The sequence below is a fragment of the Styela clava genome, chromosome 12, assembly GCF_964204865.1.
Source record: "Styela clava chromosome 12, kaStyClav1.hap1.2, whole genome shotgun sequence".
NCBI classification, from domain to species: Eukaryota; Metazoa; Chordata; class Ascidiacea; order Stolidobranchia; family Styelidae; genus Styela; species Styela clava.
The window spans coordinates 1,214,425-1,236,415 of NC_135261.1; the positions used below are offsets into that span (position 1 = coordinate 1,214,425).

The window sequence follows — 21,991 nt, forward strand, 5'->3', positions numbered from 1 at the left end:
ATGTCCTTGCTCGCAGCGAAATTGTGAAAACAACTCACAGAAACTATCCAAACCGCCAATACGCAACTAAGCATTACTCATTGTTAATTGACACAGCATGACGCTTTAAGGCATTTGTATAAACGTGACCATCTAAGAAAAGCTAAATATAAATCAAAACATAAGGTTGGTGTTAAGTTTTGCACTGCAGGCGTTTCAAGTTGATTCATAATTTCAGCAATGCTTAGTTTAGGAATGTGAAAAAGCTAATTACTTCATGTGCAGTTACGGGATGGGAGGGGAGTAGCTAATTTTTGTTTTATTTCGGCGCTATGAGACGATCAAATAGAATTGTAAGAAGGCGAAACGTTCATAGTTATTATATCATAAATGTTCAAAATAGATTATGATAGACTAAAAATGACACTTTGGTTACAAGAGATAATTGAGTATTCAGCGAAGGTTGTAAAACTTTCAAACTCGCGACGCTTTTACTTCTTGTAATACAGATAAAAAACGAATTTGAACGCAAAGTATTGTCACAAAGTACAAGGGGAAGTCTAGCAGCACATGCTAAGTTAATCAATGCGACACGTGACTTTGCTTTATTCAACTATACGACTGAATGTCCACCATAGACAGTTGTACTTTTTGCTCAACTTCAACTTTTCACGCCTTTTTCGTGATTTTTTAGTGTTTTTGCACATATTTGCAAGGATTTTAGTGGTTCTTGGTGTTGTTTTCATAGTTTTTGACGATTTTTCTCTGTTTCTGCAGTTTTTTCTTAGTGTTTTGCACGTTTTTCACTGTTTTTGCAAGGTTTTTGGTGATTATTATCTGGTTTTCAAGTTCCAAATGCGGGCAAATAAGAAAATGTTTTTGGGAGAAGGTAAAATTATTATTTTGTGACATACTACATGGACGCGACAAACAGGTTGAGAACCACCGCATTACAGGAACGGGTAAACTAAGTACGGATTAAGGCGCTCCAGAAGTATGTGTACCAATATGGAAGTAACTAATTTTGTTCGCCTATTTTACATCAAGTTGTGTAAAGAGACTGAAACCTATGGACAGGGGGTATATTCATTTGACAAACACAGACAGTCCCCAAACTCGTAATATAACTGAAATAGGAAAAATCGGGATAAAATTATGGCCTAACCCTAACCTGGTACACACACTACGGGAGTACCCAAATTAAGATGAGCTTGAAAAACGTTTCCTAGGACTAGAAGATACCAATTCATTTCAAAGTATCATTTCAGGATTTTTTTTGTCTTTGCAGAGACATAGATACATTACGCAGAGCTGTGTAAAGATATTTTGGCAGCAGTCACACATATTAAATTACGTACAAATATTCTGTCAAACATGGACTATGAAAGAATTCCTTATCGTTTAAGTATTGCAATCGGAATGGTGATTACTGGATCGATTAATACGTTGGCGACAAAGTAAGTTTAAACACTGACGGTGCCTAAGAACGTTCATTTCCCGCTTGTTCCACTTTATCTCGTGGGACACGACATGTTTGCAACACCCTACTATAGCAAGGCTTCGTGAAATGGGGTCTCGCCCCCTTAGTGGCTCACGAGCAAAATACTTCACTAAGTACCACTGCAATGATTTTATGAATTAAAAATGAATTGGCTTTAAGTTGATCCGTTGTTTGTCATGCATTTCATATTTTGCTTCAGTTCGTTGCAAGGGGCACGGATCATGACAATTCGAAACATCTTACTTCACTTTGATGAGGATTAGGGATTTCCGTATCGAGACCTAGTCAGTCCAAAGCTATAGTATGTATATATATATATATATATATATATATATATATATATATATATAGCATGTTATACCGTGTTTCCCCGAAAATAAGATCTAGTCTGAATTCAAAAAATGCTTTTAACAAAAGAATCCCCTTAAAATAGGATCGAGGCGGGTTTTTGAAGTAAATGGATATCGGTTTCATATTTTGAATATTCGGAAATCTCGTAATTCTTTGCTTTGTAATTTTGTTTTTAATAAATGGAAATAAAGGGCAACCCCCCCCCCCCCCCCCCCCCCCTAAAAAAAATAAGCCACATATTGATATTTATTGTTATTGTTTTCCAACCCTTTCTGGCATTTCAGTATTCTACACGTGATATCAGAATTTCACAAAAGGGGAAACACCTATATCGATCTCAATGTTACATGCCCTGAGAGCTATTTGACAAATAGTCTATCACGTAGTATGTGAAATAAAGCTAAGATCTGAAGCCCGAGCTCGGGCCGGGCCTGAAATGTCAATCATAACGTTCGGGCCGGGTCGGGTTCCTCCATCGCTTCTTTTTTAAAATAAATATATGTTTATAAAAAATATATGCTAAAACTATGCGTGAAATTCAAAGAACTAAATAAATTATGAAATTTCGGGTTGGCTTCGGGTTCGAGCCTGCAAATCCAGTTAATTAGTCGGGCTCAGCTCAGGTTTAATACCCACGGGCCCGGGTCTGGAATTTTTGGGCCCGATATTGTCTCTAATGTGAACGCGCAAAGAATGTTATGCTAATATGCATATACTTTTAATTAAAAGAGCCATGATTTTCCTATTTTCAACTTATTACCCCATGTACAATTTGAACGACCACGTTGAACAACACTATTTTGTTACGCCATCTGTTTCCGTTCAAATAGATCATTACCATTAGTAATGAAACGCGCAAATTACACTCTGGATTTCGTGCTGTTTAAACAGACCATAATGTGTGATGCATGTGTATTATAATAGCCCGTAATATGTAAACAATATTAGCCTTACTGCAAGAGATAAAAAGTATAATTTCCCTTCCTAAAACAATAAAACCCCGCCAAGAGATGGAAACGCTAGAATAGTTGAATAAATCATATATATATATTTACATATAACTTTGATATGAAAATATTTTCAAATCTTGGTAAAAGTCAGTTCAGCTTTGAGACGTCACTTTTTATATGTTCTTTTTGCTTTATTACGTCACGTTATCGTGTTGTCATAAACCTAATGACATCATTTTTTGTATTACGTACTTTCGTTTTAGCCTTATGGCGTCACATTTAAAAAAAAATACTTCAAAGCTACCCCCACTTCTTCAAACTCTAATTCAGAAATGCGTAAAGATATTTCAAAATAAAGCCGCTGTTTTTTTTCTTTATGACGTCACGTTAGCGTGTTGTCACAAACTTGATGACATCACTTTTTGTATTACGTACTATACCCTAACTTAATGATGCATTTAAGTATCTTGAAAAATAAAGCAACATTTTCCCCACAGATGGGCCGATATACAATCCGCTCCAGGATGCAAGAATGGAAACAACCCCGACGAACATCTGTTTGACCATCCATTTTTACAGGTATTTATTGGTCATAACTCGGCGGTTCAGAAGTAACCAATATGGAGGTAATTTTGTTCGGCTTCTTTACAACAAAGTTACAAAGTTGTGTAAAGGAACTGAAACCAATGGGCAGGGGGTTATATTCACTTGGCTAACAAAGACAGTCCCCGAACTCGTGATAGAACTAAAATAGGAAACATCGGTATAAAAGTATGGCCTAACCCTAGCCTGGTACACATACTACACCGTTTATTTTACAGGCGGTTGGGATGTTCGTCGGTGAGTTTTCATGCTTGATCGTGTTCAAGACAATATGGCGATGGAGGACGTATCGTGGGCGAGAAATTGAAGATTTGGGGAATCAAGATTTTAACCCGTTATTGTTACTGATTCCTGCTATGTGTGACATGATTGCTACTTCTCTGATGTAAGAATAACAAATTACAATATAGTGATACCACGATAACTTAAATGACCAGAAAAATGCAGCGTTCCGTGTTATATGACTTGTATCACCGTTTCAATTATAACCTCTTGGAATTTACCGTTACGGATTCCAGCTATGTGTGACATGACTGCAACTTCTCTGATGTAAAAATAATTACAATACAGCGCTACCGTGAAAACTTAATGACCAGAAAAATACAGCGTTCCACGTTATATGAATTGTATTTATCACCGTTTCAATTACGCTTGGGTTACGTTAAAACGCTCGGGTTCATATCCAAGGACCGATTCACCAAAGGTTGATCAATACATCATTAAAATTAATCAAGTAATACCATTTCAGGATCTTTTGTACAAAAGATCTAAAGTTCCCGCCTGGACATTGCTGGCGTTTCTACCCAAAAAAATTTTTAAATTTGTTTTTTGATCACTTTACTTCAGGTACACCGCCCTAACGTACACTTATGCATCAGCTTTCAAATGTTTCGCGGGGCTATCATCGTATTCACAGCTTTACTTTCAGTAGCTTTTCTTCGTCGAGTCGTGAGAATCCCACAATGGATTGGGATAGGATGTGTTATCGTTGGACTAATCATTGTCGGACTCTCAGATGTTCTTTTTCCAGATGAAACGGGGGATATCACTTACGGAAAAAATGGGATAATCACTGGTGAATAATTTTTGTATATAACGCTTACTCGCGTTTTTCGCTTCGTACAAGCCGTCACCGAAGGAAGTCACTAATACTTATATACAGGGTGTTAAAAATGCACGTAAAGTTAACAGAAGTTAAAATGAAATGCTGCTTAAAGCATTTAACGACTGACATCTTTTAACGGTATTGAATTACGGTGAAATGCTATTTAAACATTTCACGACTTTACGTTTTTAACCTTGTCATGACAAAGACTTTTACCTCTATTTTGCGTAACTTTTTAACACCTATATAAAATGCTGGAATCCTTCCGGTTCGGCATTGTCCAACCAATTTGTTACACCCTGTGTGAGAAGCATATAATTTGAACTCGATATGTGTAATCTGTATGACCAAAACTGAAACGATGAATGTGGGGCCATCAGTGCTAAAAGCCTCCAGAAGGGGAGAGGGGGGGGGGGGGGGCATGAGCCAGCATAAAAAGTTGGGAACCATTGCGATAGGTTATCGCGCCGCCACAGATATTTGCTTATTAGAGCAGGAATATAACATGTGTCAATGCCTCGGGATTATAACTTAGTTTGTGCACTAATCAGTCCGACTATAGTTGTCGAATTAAATTTGTAAAGGCTTTTTTTCCAGTTTTTGTTGTCGTTCTAGTAATCGACTGAGAAACATTAAATCAAAAAAACAAATGTTCACAACAATATTCCAGGTAAAATGATCTATAAACAGACTTCTGATTCTTATCAAACAAAAATTTGATTCATGAGCGCCATTCCATTTCTACATAGAATATCGTAACGTACATCTCGTGTAGATTGAATTTTATACTGATTACCGTGGGTATAGTTTCTCATTAATCTAAGCCTAATTAATATATTAGAAAGGTAATGCAACAGTTTATGCACTGTAAGTGTAGATTTGTAAAGGCCTTTTTTTCAGTCTGTTGTCGTTCTAGTAATCGACTACGAACACACAGAACAATAATATTTGACGTTGATAACATCGGCGTTGCATCGTTAACAATAGATTCATTGAGTTGGCTATCTGTATGTTTTATGACAAGGACTTGATATATTTCCCGATACTCTGGCGCGCAAAATCTTGGGATAGGTTTGTACGCTGTTTTCGAAGAATCTTGAGGGTGTGATGTCCTAGCGGTGAAAACGGTATTTAATACATAGAAAATTGATAACATCGGCGTTTGAAAGTTCAAGTTTAATTTTTTCAGTTGAAATTTTGAACCCAGACCCCCTCCCTTGTTTGAATTTACAACCCGACTTCTGAATCATGAAAGTCTTACTATTTTAAAAATACGAATCCTGCTCACTGCTCAGCGACTACGACAATTACATTTGATAAAATATTTGACGACTATGCGCGAGCTATATAAGGTTGATAAACGGTGAAAATTGCCCACAAAAATGAGTTTAACAGTAAAGATATCTTTCTCTTGCAGGTGATCTTCTCATTATCATCGCGCAAATAATTCAGGCAACGCAGGTGGTTATTGAGGAACATTACGTCACTGCTAGAAATATTAACCCTTTACAGGCCGTAGGATGGGAAGGTAGGATTATATATGCTTTCACATTTCACTTTCGCTCAATGAGTTACTAATATTTTTGATTGTAGATTCATTACCACGACAACTACGACGGAAGACTACTTAAAATAAAGACACACTATGGGAGATCAAATATAAATTCCCAAAATTAATGTATGCCTCAGCAAATAACAGTACAATTGTCATCCTACTTATTACTCATTAAAATATACACGCCCATAACTTACTATTCATTTAGAACCTCTAGTTCGGCTTTAAAACTATATTGAATCTATATTTAAATCAGAATTATACAACTACTGAAACTATGAATATCACTATATCAACCGAAGAATAGGGCTGGGCATTTTCGAATACCTGATGATTTCAGAATCGAATCGAATATTTTTTTCGAATCGAATCTCGAATACTTGGGAGATATATAATTGTATGTAACTTTCTTCTTGTATTGGGTTCTTCAGACACATAAATTACTGGGAACGTAAAATACATCACTCAGACAGATTGCTGAACGTTCACTAACTTCACACACAATAAAAAATACGTTTTCATCAATAACTCACTACAGAAAAGAGTCATATGTCAGAATTGCGTTGAAAAAATATGGCTTCAATGAAAAGAATTGAGAAATTTAGCTCGACAATTGGCGGAAAAGACAAAAAACAAAATGGCGGCGATTCGAAATTTCGCTCTGAACCGATTCGAATAATTTACTATTCGATTCGAAATGCCCAGCCCTACCGAAAAATACAACACGTAATTCTTTTATTTCTGTGCGATATTTTTGGACTAGAGAACGAGCATATAACAGCTGCTTTATGTCGCCCCAAGTGTCCACTACATGGGTCGGCAACCTACGGCCCGCGACGCTTCACTGAATTATTGTAACAAAACAACTGTTTTAACGATTCTATTTTTCACGTTACACAATTCATTGTGAGACGCGTGTAGACTAAATCATAATATATTCTAACAAGTATAAAATTCACAATTACTCGTATAATAAGCCTATAATTTAATTATTCCTAGACAAATGGCAACAAAACGCAGAAAAGTTGATGCTAAGTGCAAAGGGTTCAATGGCGCCAAAAATGCAATTCAATGAGGAAGTAAATCTATATTCTATTTGAGAGATTATCACTGCTTCATTTTCATTATAAAAAGTATCATCCGTTCGGTTTTTCAACTTTCTAAAAATATGTGGGGCCCGACAATGACTTGCAACCCTTATTTTGGCCCGCGAGTGACAAAAGGTTGCCGACCCCTGGTCTACTACATGAAAAAATATTCTAAATATAGAAAAAGAAGGGGGTAAGCAAACAAGGCGGCTTATTCACATAGAGAACCACGACCTTTCGTCCGGTTACCAGTTAATGTCGGATATAGGAATAATTACCCAGATGTTTCAGATGCACGGAACTGGTGAAATAGGGAAAAAATGATTGTCAAGTCACAATATATTCGTAACTTCAGGTTTCTTTGGAATGACGACACTAGGCGTTCTACTCATACCAATGTATTTCATTGAAACCGGTCATAATGGTGACGTCATTTCACGCTTGGAAGATTCCCTGGACGGGTTATGTCAAGCTGGGAACAATTGGAAAATTGCGCTAGCTACGTTTGGCACTGTTTCTAGTATTGCGTTCTTCAACTTTTTCGGAATCAGTGTTTCGCGGGAGTTGAGCGCCACTACAAGGTAATTAAAATATGCCATTAATTCAGTTTTTGAACGAGGCAAATGAAAATACCGTTGTGAGTTAATACTTATACTCAATGTACAATCAAAGTCATTAGAAGTTCATATTTCAGTTGAAAAGCATAAACTATAAACCAGTGGCACACATGTGTATCCTGAATGACCAATCAAACTTTCTATTACATAGCGCTAAGGCATTATTGTAGCTATGCTCTCAAGTCCCAACTACGAGCTGGATATTTCACAATTTTTCTAGCGGTCAGACTAAGCTCCAGCACGCATGGATGAAATGAGAAAATATTGATAAAATAATCCAGTTTTCCCCAAAACTTAGCAGCCATACGTTTAAGTTTTGTCTAGTATCGTTCACCAAAATGACTAGAACTTCCTTTTTCCCCTGAATAACAAAGACATATAAGGCAAACATTCGTTTGCTGAATGATCTATCAAACTTTATTACTTAGCGGCTATCGCATCGTTCTAACGAAGCTGGGTCCCAAGATAGAGATTCCATGACTTACACAGCGGCTATAATAAGCTCATGTACGGTGTGATAAACTTCGATACATACAACTCTGATTCTTCCAAGCGAGCCATGGTCATAACATGACGTATGTAATTCTAACTGGCGTGGCACGAACATAATGCTGTGTGTTTTTCTTAACCCTCACCTGACTACGTCATATAAAAAAAAATCCGTCACTACGACGTCGCAGTAACTTAATAAGGGCCTCCAAAGTATAATAACTTATATCCAAGACGCGCAGACGTTCACCCGAAATCAAGCAAGCTATTTCTCTCGTTTTCTCGTGAAAATTCCAATATGAGAGAGATCGCTGACGTTGGTGAGTTCGTTATAGTTGGCGAAGATGCCATTTCGGGCGATCGTAGCTATATATACTTTGGCAAGCTCTTTGACGTGACTGGGAGGTCGTAGTGACCTAATCTTTGGATGACGGAGTCAGGTGGGGAATAAGACATACAAAAATGGTTGTATCACGCTAAATAGAAGTACTTACGTAGTGAACATGCGGCCTCCAAACATAGAATACCGTACGTCCAGGTTTTTTTATATTGTTATCCGCAACATATAGTAAAAAAAAGATTCAGAACTATCTCGCTACATTTGTGCGGTGTCGCTTGAAGCAAAGTTGCGTCACATGTCAAAAAAAATTTGGCAAACTGAACAAATTTGAACTAACTCACCATATTTCAACTAACGCTCTCTTCTACTTCAGAATGATTTTAGACAGCATTCGTACAGTCGTAATCTGGATCGTTAGTTTGTGTTTGCTCTGGGAAGAATTCCAATATCTGCAGGTGAGTTTATATATAAATCCATAAATCCGAATTTGTGTGAACTTTCTGCTCCCATTCTTCTAATATTGATCTCGGTCGCTCGAGGAGGTTTTCATATATATGCATGTTCCCAGTACGATTTACTTTTCGTGAAAGTCGACTTCTGTTGATTAATTTTATTTCTAGCTATTATTGTGACGGTATACGAGATTATGTGTCAAAAGCTAGATAAAACACTGATACGACCAGCAATTACGGCAACGAGGAATTGAATATACACATCGATGGGTACTCCCGTAGTGTGTGTACCAGGTTAGGGTTAGGCCATAATTTTATACTGATTTTCCTTATTTTAGTTCGATTACGAGTTCGGGGACTTCTTTGTTAGCAAGGTGAATATACCCTCTGCCCATAGGTTTCAGTCCCTTCACACAACTTGATGTAAAAAAGGCGAACAAAATTAGTTATTTCTATAGTGATACACATACTTCTGAAGCGCCCCCCCTCTCTATGTACCTACCTCAAAAATTTGAACTTACTGCACTTGGCCGTTGGTATTTAGCGACGCAGGTGATCCAACCGCTTGGAGTGCAGAATATCCCGTCATTTAGCCGGGTGAATATACCCTCTGCCCATAGGTTTCAGTCCCTTCACACAACTTGATGTAAAGAAGGCGAACAAAATTAGTTATTTCTATAGTGATACACATACTTCTGAAGCGCCCCCCCTCTCTATGTACCTACCTCAAAAATGTGAACTTACTGCACTTGGCCGTTGGTATTTAGCGACGCAGGTGATCCAACCGCTTGGAGTGCAGAATATCCCGTCATTTTGCAACCTGAAGAAAAACAAAAATTTAAATAAAATGCCAGTATTATTTTATGCAGATCATTGGATTCATCGTTTTACTCCTGGGAACATCACTCTACGTTATTCCGTTTCATCAAATATTCAACAATTATGGAGTACTTTGAATTCACGAATGAGAAAAGCACATCAACTCTTGAACGCTGTATTAAAGCGACCTTTCCTGATGAGCTGTAAGCTTTGTACATCCGTGCTGTAACTTTTTATTTGGATGGCTAAAAGAAACTAAAAACACGCTCTAGCCTGGATACAAGAACAGCTGAACACAAGAACAGACAATCAAATAAGATTGCAATGACTATAGCCAAAATCATCGAACCACCGTCTAATAATACTAGTGACTGCTAGTATGTGGCGCGACGGATGTCACTCGACGATTATCAACGATCGTTTTTAAAATTCAGGCTAGTTCTCATTTTCGGGGAAACACGATAAGAACCACTGACTTTAACTGATATCACGCGCCTATTAGCTACATCAGCCGGGCGATCCATCAATCAATGCGCTGATATGTAGTCATACGTTAGCCAACACACTTATTGACAGCAACACTGACGTAATAATTCAATCACAAAAAAATTGAATATCTATTGAGATGTAATGATAGCCTCAGCTTTGCACGAGCTTCGTGTAAGACAATTCTAATTCATTGCGGAATATTGCGATCAAAATACTAGAAAGAAAATGCCTTAGAATATGAGACAAACACACAAGTCTTTGTGTATAATGCGAGGCAGTGAGAATTTGAATATCTCATATTATTCAAGACAGTTTATCAAGTATTTTGCCTTGTAATGACGTTCCTGGTTGAATTGTTAGTTAAATTGGAAGGGTAGTGTTGTTTGAGAGCACAGCCAGATGTCAGCTGTTACAATGAAATTCTTATTCGAGGCATTTTATGATTAGTTCGACTTCCAATGAAGTTCTGGTTTTGATTGCCAGTACATCTCGGTAAAAATGGGTTGTGGGATATTTCGAAACAGTTTGTGATTGCAAAGCATACTTATTGCAGTACGTCTTACAACTTGTTCGTGTTGTGCCGCGTAGCTCGCACGGTGGACTTGACTATAATAAGGTTAGCGAGTTAGAATCATGTCCCATTCTACCCTACACAAGGTATCATAAATTTAGTGCGGGGTATAAGTTCCAGTTTTAGTTTTTAACATAGAAGATATCCGTCTGATACATCTGTACTTGAATAGGTATTGTAATAATGTATTTGAACGAGACAGATGCGAACGAGTAATAGTATCGTTTTATTTGCGTAAAATTTTGCGTTTTACGTATCAAAACTCACACGTTTATAGATGCGCGAATAGTCGTCTGTTGATTAGAGATTGTAGGAATTTCACTCTAACGTATCAATTCTATTCGACCTTATACCTTTATTAATTATAGAGTATGGAATTATATAAATGCATATTGAAATTCACAAAGTACTGTTACAAGTTTGTTACAGAGTCGGTTCTCAAGAAATTGGCTTGACCAGATATTTTATTTTAATCATTGTTTATTTATGTTCCTACTTCAATTAACACATATGTAGGGGCCCAGTAAGCCATATATGGTAAAACTTTATGTAAGATTGTTCCTGTAGATATACAATTTCTGGCGATGCGACAAGATATTGATACGGCTGATGATTTATGACAGCAGTCCAAAACCCAAATTAACGTACAAATATTCTGTCAAACATGGACTTGAAACGAATCCCTTATCGATTCACTATTGCAATTGGAATGGTCGTTACCGGATCGATCAACACACTGGTGACAAAGTAAGTAAATGCATTGAGATATATATAAATAGTGGCGTTGCATGGTTGAAAATAGATAGATATTTACTTCTGAATATTTCATTAAAGTACATATTGCACAAGAACAAACAAACAAATTCCATGCAATAAAATCGGGGGCGGGCAAAACGACCCTATATCAGATCAAGTAGTGAAAGTACCTCGGTTGGACGAAACGTTACAGAAATACATTTTTGTTTCTATGCAGCAAGACTCTTAAATTAAATGGTCATCTTTACTCGGATACACTAGCGCAAAGGGTGGGGAAAGGTAGTTAGTTAGTCTTGCGTAGAACTGATAGTCAAGTACTGAAAGTAGATTAATTAACCCATGCGCATCATCTCACACAAGAATTAATAATTTAGTTAGGCAATGTCGAATGGTCACTCCAAGCCTGGGTAAATGCCTGAGATGGCATGCGCTGATAGCAAATTCGCACATAAAATGATTTTTCAATCAAATATCAAATATTTCAGTATATCATATCGTGGCCCAAATGGCAACGCAGTTACTGCAGGTCCAATAATCATGGGTAACATAACGGTGCTCCGATTCGCAAATTTCAAAATTTGGGGTTGGAATACCATTTTACTCATGGAATAATACGTGAACCGAAGCGATTCCAGCCGTGTCGATGAGTGCTTGCTTACCTTTTTGGAGTGAATATGTGGTAACACCACACAAAAATACTTACCACACTTGGCGTAGACAATATATTTTGAAATATTTTAAATATTTGTTAGATTTGATCTTGCGCGGCTTGTTTGTTTTTAAAATTTTTCATTTATTTCATTATTTAAGTTCCATTCACGTATTTTTGAATAAAACATACCTTCGCCTTACGATCTGTTATTTGTAGCTTATTATTAGCTAGGTATTTTTGAGGTAGGACGCGAGACGAGACAAATTCTAAAAATGGGGTGCGGCTTAGAGGGTTTGAGAACCACTGGCGTGGAGCATTATGTTGCAAAATAATACCGATGTTTCGTATTTAGGTGGACTGACAGACAATCTGTTCTAGGTTGCGAAGACGGGAATAATCCCGAACTTCACGAATTTGATCACCCGTTTTTGCAGGTAATTATCATCACGGTTTTTGATAACGAAGAATGCATAAGTTTGTGAGTAGCTGTTGTTATTATTTTGCTACTATCGCCGCCCTCGGTACAAAGCTCGTGGTTATATTAAACTTCTGGCCAAACTTGGGTACCTCACTTTGAAATTTTGATAACTTAAATCGGAATCATTCAAAGTTATTTCCACTTTTTGTTGTCGTTACTCGTTATGCATTAATTTTTCTAATTTCACATCGTTTTTAGAGATTTGTTCTATGTAAGCAGGTGAAAGAACATTGTATGTTCCGTTAATGCCAATACTTTTATGCTCATGTGCTGTTTGTGTATTGCGCATGTCGATCCTACCTAAATTTTGCCCCACGTATTCAGCGAATTCTGAATTGAAATTTTGTCTTATTTTACAGACAGTGGTGATGTTCATCGGTGAATTTTCATTATTAATCGTGTTCAAAATAATATGGCGATGGAGAACGTATTGTGGAAAAGAAACTGAAGACCTGGGAAATCAAAACTTTAACCCTTTACTGTTATTCATCCCTGCTTTTTGTGATATGATTGGAACTTCACTAATGTAAGTGTGCTTTGGGACAATAGAGCTTATATCGAAGTGGTTCTCAACGGCGAGCCCGTGGCCCACAGACCAGTTGGAGGTTGCCACATTGTCAGGCGCAAAGCTGGTTTTACTTTTCCCTATTTTCATTGCTTGATAAGATAATTTCACTTTGTTGAGCATGAATTCTTCGAACATAATTTGGAATCTACCTATCGAGATAACGCTGGAATGATATAAATGAACGCTAAAAGCCACCGGAAGGTGTCCACAAGCCATAAAAGGTTGAGAACCACTGTTGTGAGGCCATTTCACGATCATATATATATGAATATTAAACTTTATTGTAACTATTTTTCCAAAGTGAAGGGTTCTGAACAAGACTGCATAACGAGCAAACACATAATTTCGTTAAACATCGTCAAACTTTCACCTGGCTAATATTAAGGCATAAGTTAGCTTTATCAAGTATTATTCACCTTTTGATTTACCCTATCCATCTATCGCTGTTTTAAATGAGTTATTGATCCTTTTTGTTTTATTAATACAGATACATCGGCCTCACGTACACGTATGCATCGAGCACTACCATGTTTTCGGGATCTATCATCATTTTCACAGCTTTACTTTCAGTCGCTTTTCTTCGTCGTGTCGTAAGAATCCCACAATGGATTGGGATAGGATGTGTTATCGTTGGACTAATCATTGTTGGACTCTCGGATGTTCTTTTTCCAGATAAAGGGGGATAAAGGGGGAGATATCACTTACGGGAGAAATGAAATCATTACAGGTCAGCATTTATCAAGTATTGTGGGAACATGAAATACAAAAGTTACGACAGTAGAACGTGCACGACACCTAATAACACTGATTTGCTATGCAATTAACCAAAGCACGCTACACTTCAGGAGGCTTTTAGCACTCATGGTCCTGCTTATCATTCCAGCGGTTAATATGGAGTTATTATGATTGGTAGATTCTAAATCCTATTATGTTCAAACAATTCACGCTCAACAAAGTAAAAATACCCTGTGAAATAAACTTATCAAACAATGAAACTATGGAGAACAGGGAGAAGTAAAATCAATTCTGCGACTGGTGTTGTGGTCCCTTTGGGGGGACACGGGACCCCGGTCGAAAATTTCTGCATTGTAGGGTTTACCAAACTGGGTAGTCTATGATAAACCTGAAAGATTCCAGTCATTCCGACAGCAGTAGCTTCTTAGGAGTCAGCTGCTAATGACGCGCATTGTGACATGCTCGGCACGGGAAATATTTAACAGAGATAGGATAGGATTTACATAATTATCCAGAGGGAAAGAAAAGCCATTAAGATGGCTTAATTATATGGCGAAACACTGCCTCTTGTCCGGTTACCATTCCATGTCGGGCATGGGATTAGTTAGTTATTTATTTTCCGAGCATGGACTTGATAACAATAACAATACAGAAAAGTGCTAATCATATATCAGTATATAGATAGCGTTTTTGTGCAAATAGTTATGGCTAATTGGTCACAAACATAAGTAATATACAAATTTTTACCTTTTGTAGGCGACCTTCTCATTGTCATAGCGCAAATAATTCATGCAATTCAGGTGGTTGTTGAGGAAAATTACGTCACTGCTAGGAATATCAATCCTATGCAAGTCGTAGGATGGGAAGGTAAGTTCCATTCACTCCTTCAATAAATCTTGGTAATTTATCAAGACCATTGCCAGAATAGGGAGTCCATAAAGTCGCTTAACAATTTCAATTTTATTATGAAGTCAGTTCTCAATACACCTTAACAAAGATTGTTGTTCTTTAATCAATAATTATTCAATTTTTTTTTACTTTATCTAATACATCCGACAAATTCCCTAATTTGTTTTTAAATTTATATATGCACTTGAAACAAATTTTGCGTATAAGACCTGTTAAGTTAAAAAGCAGCAACTCCTGTTTGATATATTGGATATCTAATTTTGATTAATGTGTCCCGTTGCTGTTTACAACTTGGGCCGTTAGTTGTGAAAATACTCCTATCAATTCAAACCCTCATATCCTAAAATTCCAGGGTCCCATGTAATATTTTTTTCTGACCTTATCCAATTATCGATGACACACACACACTAATATATATTATACTCCAGTCATTAGTAAAAGTATTTTGTTCATGTTCATCTTCACCAATGCATTCACCATTATTTAGCTAAATTTTAAAACTTTCCAGCATTAAAAAGCAATAAATGAAAATAGAAGAATTATTGATATTAGTGGGGGGAAACTGGAAAAGGTCTTCTTTTCCTTACAAACAATGCTTATATTCTCTAATGTGCAAGTTCCAAATGTTAAAATAAAAGAAACGCTCTTTTTGTTGAAAGGTTTTTTCGGAATGACGACACTGGGCTTTCTACTCATACCAATGTATTTCATTGAGACCGGCCATGATAGTGACGTCATTTCACGGTTGGAAGATCCCTTGGACGGATTGTGTCAAATTGTAAGCAATTGGAAGATGGCGCTTGCTACGTTCGGTACCATTGCTAGCATTGGATTATTTAATTTTAACGCAATGAGTGTCACACGAGAGTTAAGCGCCACAACAAGGTTAGCGAAAGTTATGTTTAAGAATACAGTTTTTTTGTTTGTAATACGTTTCATACTGACATAGTAAGTATGAGAAAACATATGTTAAATATAATAAACACATAATGATATAATAATTCAATTTATACAAAATGATCAAAGACTCTCTAAAAGTTTTGAGCCTAATTATACGTTTTTTTCCTTTCCTGACATCTTTTATTCATTTTTTTCCAATCATTGATTGGATCGACTTCATGATGTTATGCAGTCAAAATAAACTTAGATTCAACCTTTTTATTGCTCAATAACTATTTTCCATAATAAACCCATAATACTAAATAATAACTAACTAATACTTCATAATCCATTATAAATAGGACTGGCTGATTGGTTTTGATAGGCGGGACTTCACCAGATAGCCTACCAAATTTACCAAATCACTAATAATTGCATGGGCCCAACTTTGCGTCGGACTCAGAACAAAGTACAAATTCATAGCTGCAACAAACCAAACACCAAATTCTCGGTCTCCGCAGATAGCACTTTGGTATAACTACATATGAAGTATGTTAGGTGTAATTTCTAGTCCAGGAACCCAGCCAACTCCACCATGCAACCATGGCAAGCCCAAAATAAGTTTTTAAAACCGAGTAGCCTATTTCATTCAAGTGCTTTGTTTGGAGGAAAGTTGCAGTAAATACACGAAACGATAAAAGACTAACGGCCGGCAGTAAATACACGAAACGATAAAGGCCAACGGCCGGCAACCAACTTGCCTAGTGTTAAACAAGTTCATGGACACCATCTTGTGCCATATTTGGGAAACGCGAAACAATGGAGTCTTATGGGAAATTTTCGTCGTGTTGTTGTACCGAATCGAATAAGTCCGCTGTTATAGGAGCTAGAATGAAACTGAAGGGTGGATTTGAACTTTAAGATATATGCTATCTAAATATATAACGCAATTAAGAATAAAACACTATCTAATGCGTTAAATTTGACCCCAAACACAGCGTAGAACCATTTTTGGTCATTTTTTCGAAGATTTTATAGTGATACGCTAATTCGAGGCAGTAAAATGTCTTCGCACCAATCCTACAATGTCATTTGCTCTTCTAGCGCAGCTTGGAGCCGAGCAGTAAGGCATTATGGAGCTTGACAGACGAAAAATGGTAACCAGAAAATAGAAACGGCGATTGAAGCAAAGTTGGGTTGGCCGGTAATTTCGACGAATAAATACAACTTTTCTTCTGTGACGTCATGAGGAACTCCATTGTCAAATGGTTAATTATGACGATTAGAATGGCCAATTTACTTCGGAAGCAACTCGGAACCGGTATACTTGTCTTCAAAGACAATTTATTGTACTATAAATGTAATTTGGCCAACATGGAAGAATATAAGCATGTTCGGCTAAGATTCTACTTCAAAACGCAACCTTCAAAATTTTTCTACCTAAAATATTAGTGAAAATAATAGGTATGTTTCAATAATTGTGTTTGAACTTCTGATAACGCGCCGTGTTAAATTGCCGAGAAGAATAGGCACAAGATGGCGTCCATTGTCTGAGCGTTTTCTCGCTTATATTATGTATACGCTTTGTAAAAGACTAGCTTATCAAATTATAACAAACTCACCATTAGAGCATATTTCCATTAACATCGGGCATCTTCAACTTTTAGAATGGTACTGGGCAGCATCAATACAGCCGCAGTCTGGCTCGTTAGTTTGTGTTTGCTCTGGGAAGAATTCCAATATCTGCAGGTGAGTATATACCTATGTATAAATCCGAATTCACCTGGAACTGTCGGCTACAGCTATCGGTTCTAGGAAGAGTTTGGCAACTAAAAGGTCTATGCTAATCGCTCTAAACAAAATTGAATGACCCACAATTAGCCGCTAACAATGTTCGGTACTTTTACACGCCTTGCACAGCGCCGGTTTAATTACTATGTGTCGGTTTTAGTGCTGGGCATGCGACTGCAGCTCGGTGAAGAACATTGAGGCCAACCAACCGCAACTAGAAGTCCCGTAACAAATCATGCCTTACGTGAAGATAAATAAACCTCACTTTTCCAATAGCGTAGAATATTGTACTTAAACCTACCTATCTGTTCTCAAAGTCAAATGTACAGGGTGGGTTAAAAGTGGGATAACAGGTATCTATGGTTATTAATTTTATATCTGATGACCTATTTTTGGTCCATCCTATATATATATACAGGGAGTCCTCGGGTTACGACAGTCGCGACTTACGATGTTTCGAGGTTACAAACGCGCTCTCCATAACGCTGTTTCGAGGTTACGAACGCACTTTACGAACATATACAGATATATAAGATAATACTGTACTGTAATAAATAAGCCTATAAATTGGATCATTGTGATCAAGAAAATCAGTGCTCTGGGCTCATTGGTTTTCGTTATTTACATCGTAAATGACGTGACTAATTGCGAACTATTACGATTATGAACGAATAATCACTAAGCTTCAGTCACATGGTACATTACAGTACTGTGCACAGTTCTAGTGATACAGTACGGGTTACACCGAGTCTCAGGAACGGAACTGCGTCGTAAGTCGAGGACTCCCTGTATTATATCATTAAGCGAGGCCGAAAAGATAATAAAAATAGTGTTCCATCCCCCAGTAAATAGTTCTCCTATTCCATAACTGCTGATTGTTCCGAGGATACTCCCGAAATATGTGAACCAAGATGGCGGACACCGGAACGTAGTATGTGTACCAGGTTAGGGTTAGGCGATAATTTCAGGTACAAATACTACGGGAGTCGCTAGTCCCCGAACTCGTAATAGAACTAAAATAAGGGAAAATTGAATAAATTTATGCCCTAACGCCGCCTAACTCTAACCTGGTACACATAACACATACTATGTTCCGGTGTCCACCATCTTGATTAACATACTACGGAAGCGCCGTTCCGAGTACCTTTTGTCTAACTTCACCTTTATCAATACTGCAGTCTTTGGATAAAACCCGCTATCATGGTGGGTATCCACGCGACTGTCAGTAGAGCAATGATAAGATCCTTTCTGAAGACAATATGGTGACTGGGTTCACATATAGTTACTTCCAATGTAAACAACAACAAGCGAAATTAACCTGATGTAATCTCCGACATTACTCTACGCAGATCATTGGATTTATCGTTTTACTCTTGGGAACTTCGCTCTACGTCATTCCGTTTCACCATGTTGTCCGCAGATATGAACAACTTTGAGTCGACCTATGAGAAGATATGAATTTGGCGTCTGTGAATAAGCTTTCCCGTTGTATCTGGGCAGTTACCGGCATTGGCATACCTGCAAACTAAGCGTTTAAAACAACAAGTTCCTCACAAGAAGACTACGGAGGCCCAAGCCAGCTTGTCTCTACCTGAACTGCGCTAGTCTGGAATACTTGTAGCGTCACAGAACAATTTCACTAAGTGTGATGTACCACAGCAAAAGTGGATATAAACACAGTTGCCAGTTTTGGCCACAATTTCAAATGGTGATTTTGCAGATTATATGGAATATTAGCTCTTACGAAATCCAAAATAAAAATTATAAATGTTATTCTGTAATATCATGCTTTAGTCAGTCATAATTTTAAGCAGGCATACATCACTACACATGTATTTGGTTTTTATATGTGATTTATTCAATATTTTCTTGGTAAGAATGCCAGTATCACTTGAGCTGGCAGAGGTAAATTTGTTAGAACTAGGTGGACGTCTGTTAAGATTTTTTTCCGGGCCCATGCTTTGACTTCAAGTATTTCGAGCCAAGAAAGAAGTTTTAGTGAAGTTTTTTCTGGCATTTTGGACCAAGAAGGTAATCTATTTTATTTCCATGGCTTACTTGTATTCGGCGAGGTCATTATCGATAAAGAATAATATTGAATAATGCTGATTTAGCGGCGATAGCTAATATCTCTACATTATTTGTATCTGATTCCGGAGCGGGGATACAGTAAAATGTACTAGGCCAGTAAACACAAAATCCAGAGCTTCACATTGGTTCGTTTATTTCATTCCTGATTCGGACATGGCCATATCGCCCCAGAGCATATCAGTCCCCTAATTGAGACATGTAATAAACTTCTGTATCTCTAATACACTAGCTGTTCACATATGGGTCCTGCTTTCCACAAAGCAGAGTAGCTTGTAGTAAATACATTTTTACAACGAGAGTGCATAAATACAAAATATTTTAATAACAGTTTTGAGACTCTCGATGAAGATACTTTATCAAATAAAAGTTTATGTGACCCAAACATTAATTTTTATTGTTACCAGCAGATTCATGATCATAACTCGTGCAACCTCACCTCGGTTGACAGTGGTAATCTGCGACAAATCTATTATATGTTAACGCAAGCGTCACGATATCGAGTGCATGTATGTGTCGTCAAATTTCAAATGGTTTAAAACGGGAAGTCATTCTATTGCTTATAATTTCCTGGTGTCATATGCTGTAATGAACTCTAAGAAATTGCTTGACTTGAGCAAATTCAAGATCATAACTCGTGCAAGAACACCACTGTTGTATTATGTGACAAATCTATTATATGGCCAACGCAAGCGTCACGATAGAGAGTGTGAGTGTTTTCAAATTTCAAATGGTTTAAAACAGGAAGTCTTTCTATTTCTTATAATTTCCTGGTGTCATATATCGTGATAACCCCAAGAAATTACCTGGCAATTAAGTGATTGTTACCAGCAAATTTAAGATCATAACGGCGTCGTTGCAGTAATCTGCGACAAATCTATTACATGGCTAATGCAAACGTTACGAAATCGGGTGTATGTATGTGTCGTCAAACTTCAAATGGTTCAAATCAGGAAGTCTTTCTACTGCTTATGATTTCCTGGTGTCAATTTCCTGCTGTAATGAACTCTAAGAAATTGCTTGGCAATTAAGTGCAGCCGTGGGATTTTAGGAAAAATATGATCGCCAAGTCTCGAAACTCAACCCTCGGGGATTTCGTGTGAGCATCGGTCCACGAGTGATAAAATTGAAATTCCAAGAACAGGTTCTCTTTATTTATTGGAATTACCAACAACGGGTTCTCTGAATTAATGGAGTATATTTTGTCACTGCGTAAGGTACAATAAAACATGAAAAGCTATAAATGAGTTTAATGCATAACTTTCGAAACGCCAATTAAACCGCTAGCTGTCATCTACGGTGCACGTTAACCCTAAAGTCTAAAACAAAAAACATGAACAGATTCCCTAATTATGGTTACATTCCAAAAACGGATTCTCGTTAATGGTTGAGTTATAAACATTCTTGCAGTAGTACAATGAAAAACTAACGGCTTTTATAATAAGAAATTAGGGATATACCCAGTGGTGGGATTCAAGTTTTTGTCAGACGGTTCCTTCACAAAAGTCATATTTTTCAGCCGGTTCTGTTACAAGCAAAACATTGACAGTAACCAGTAATGTTAATCGGTTCGCTGATCTCATAAAATTCCGTGAGACGGTTCTAGAGAACCGGTGCAAACCGGCTGAATCCCACCACTGGATATAACATATGTAAGGTATCAAGAATTGACGAGAATTATTGTAAAGCCGGAACATTTTATGAAGACGATGACCTTTATATTTTTTATTAGTAGTAGTAGTCGTGGAATAGTTTTTAAAGATCTAGCCCAGTGTTCCTTCTAATTTTTTGTAGAATGTGTGCGCAGAAATTTTGGTGTGTGCGCACTTTTTTGGAAATGAATAATATTTGTGCAAAAACTCTATGAAGAAATTTTGGCGTTCTAACCGGGTAATGGGTGGGCCAACAACAAACTTTCTCAACCTGCCAACCGAGTACATTGTTACATTACATCGAAATACGTATGTGCGCAGTAAATCTATGCGTGTCCGCAGACTCTGAAAGCTGTTTGCGCGCGCACATTTTAGAGGGAACACAGGTCTAGCCACATACATATTGCATCACTACGGCGAAATATCAACGACATATGTAATAGCAGGATATTAGAGATAGTATATATTTGACTACAATAATTTTGAACTCTGGCATTCCATAGTCTAGTACAGGGCTGTGCAACAGTTGGCACCAGGGCCACGCCCGCCCCGCCAACCATTTAGTATTGCCTTT

The 21,991-nt window shown here is 37.4% G+C and overlaps 2 pseudogenes across 2 annotated transcripts; both read left to right on the forward strand.

The window, feature by feature from the left end:
- Positions 1-1,289: 1,289 nt before the first annotated feature.
- LOC120329757 (solute carrier family 35 member F6-like) lies at positions 1,290-10,354 on the forward strand (annotated as a pseudogene). The gene is made up of 8 exons (XR_013479703.1): positions 1,290-1,436; positions 3,279-3,360; positions 3,603-3,769; positions 4,231-4,459; positions 5,907-6,017; positions 7,488-7,713; positions 8,952-9,033; positions 9,900-10,354. The product of XR_013479703.1 is annotated as a solute carrier family 35 member F6-like (transcript).
- Positions 10,355-11,449: 1,095 nt separating this feature from the next.
- On the forward strand, positions 11,450-20,222 carry LOC120329911 (solute carrier family 35 member F6-like; annotated as a pseudogene). The gene is made up of 8 exons (XR_013479673.1): positions 11,450-11,656; positions 12,670-12,751; positions 13,155-13,321; positions 13,851-14,090; positions 14,855-14,965; positions 15,667-15,892; positions 17,554-17,635; positions 19,027-20,222. The product of XR_013479673.1 is annotated as a solute carrier family 35 member F6-like (transcript).
- The last annotated feature ends 1,769 nt before the right edge of the window (positions 20,223-21,991 follow it).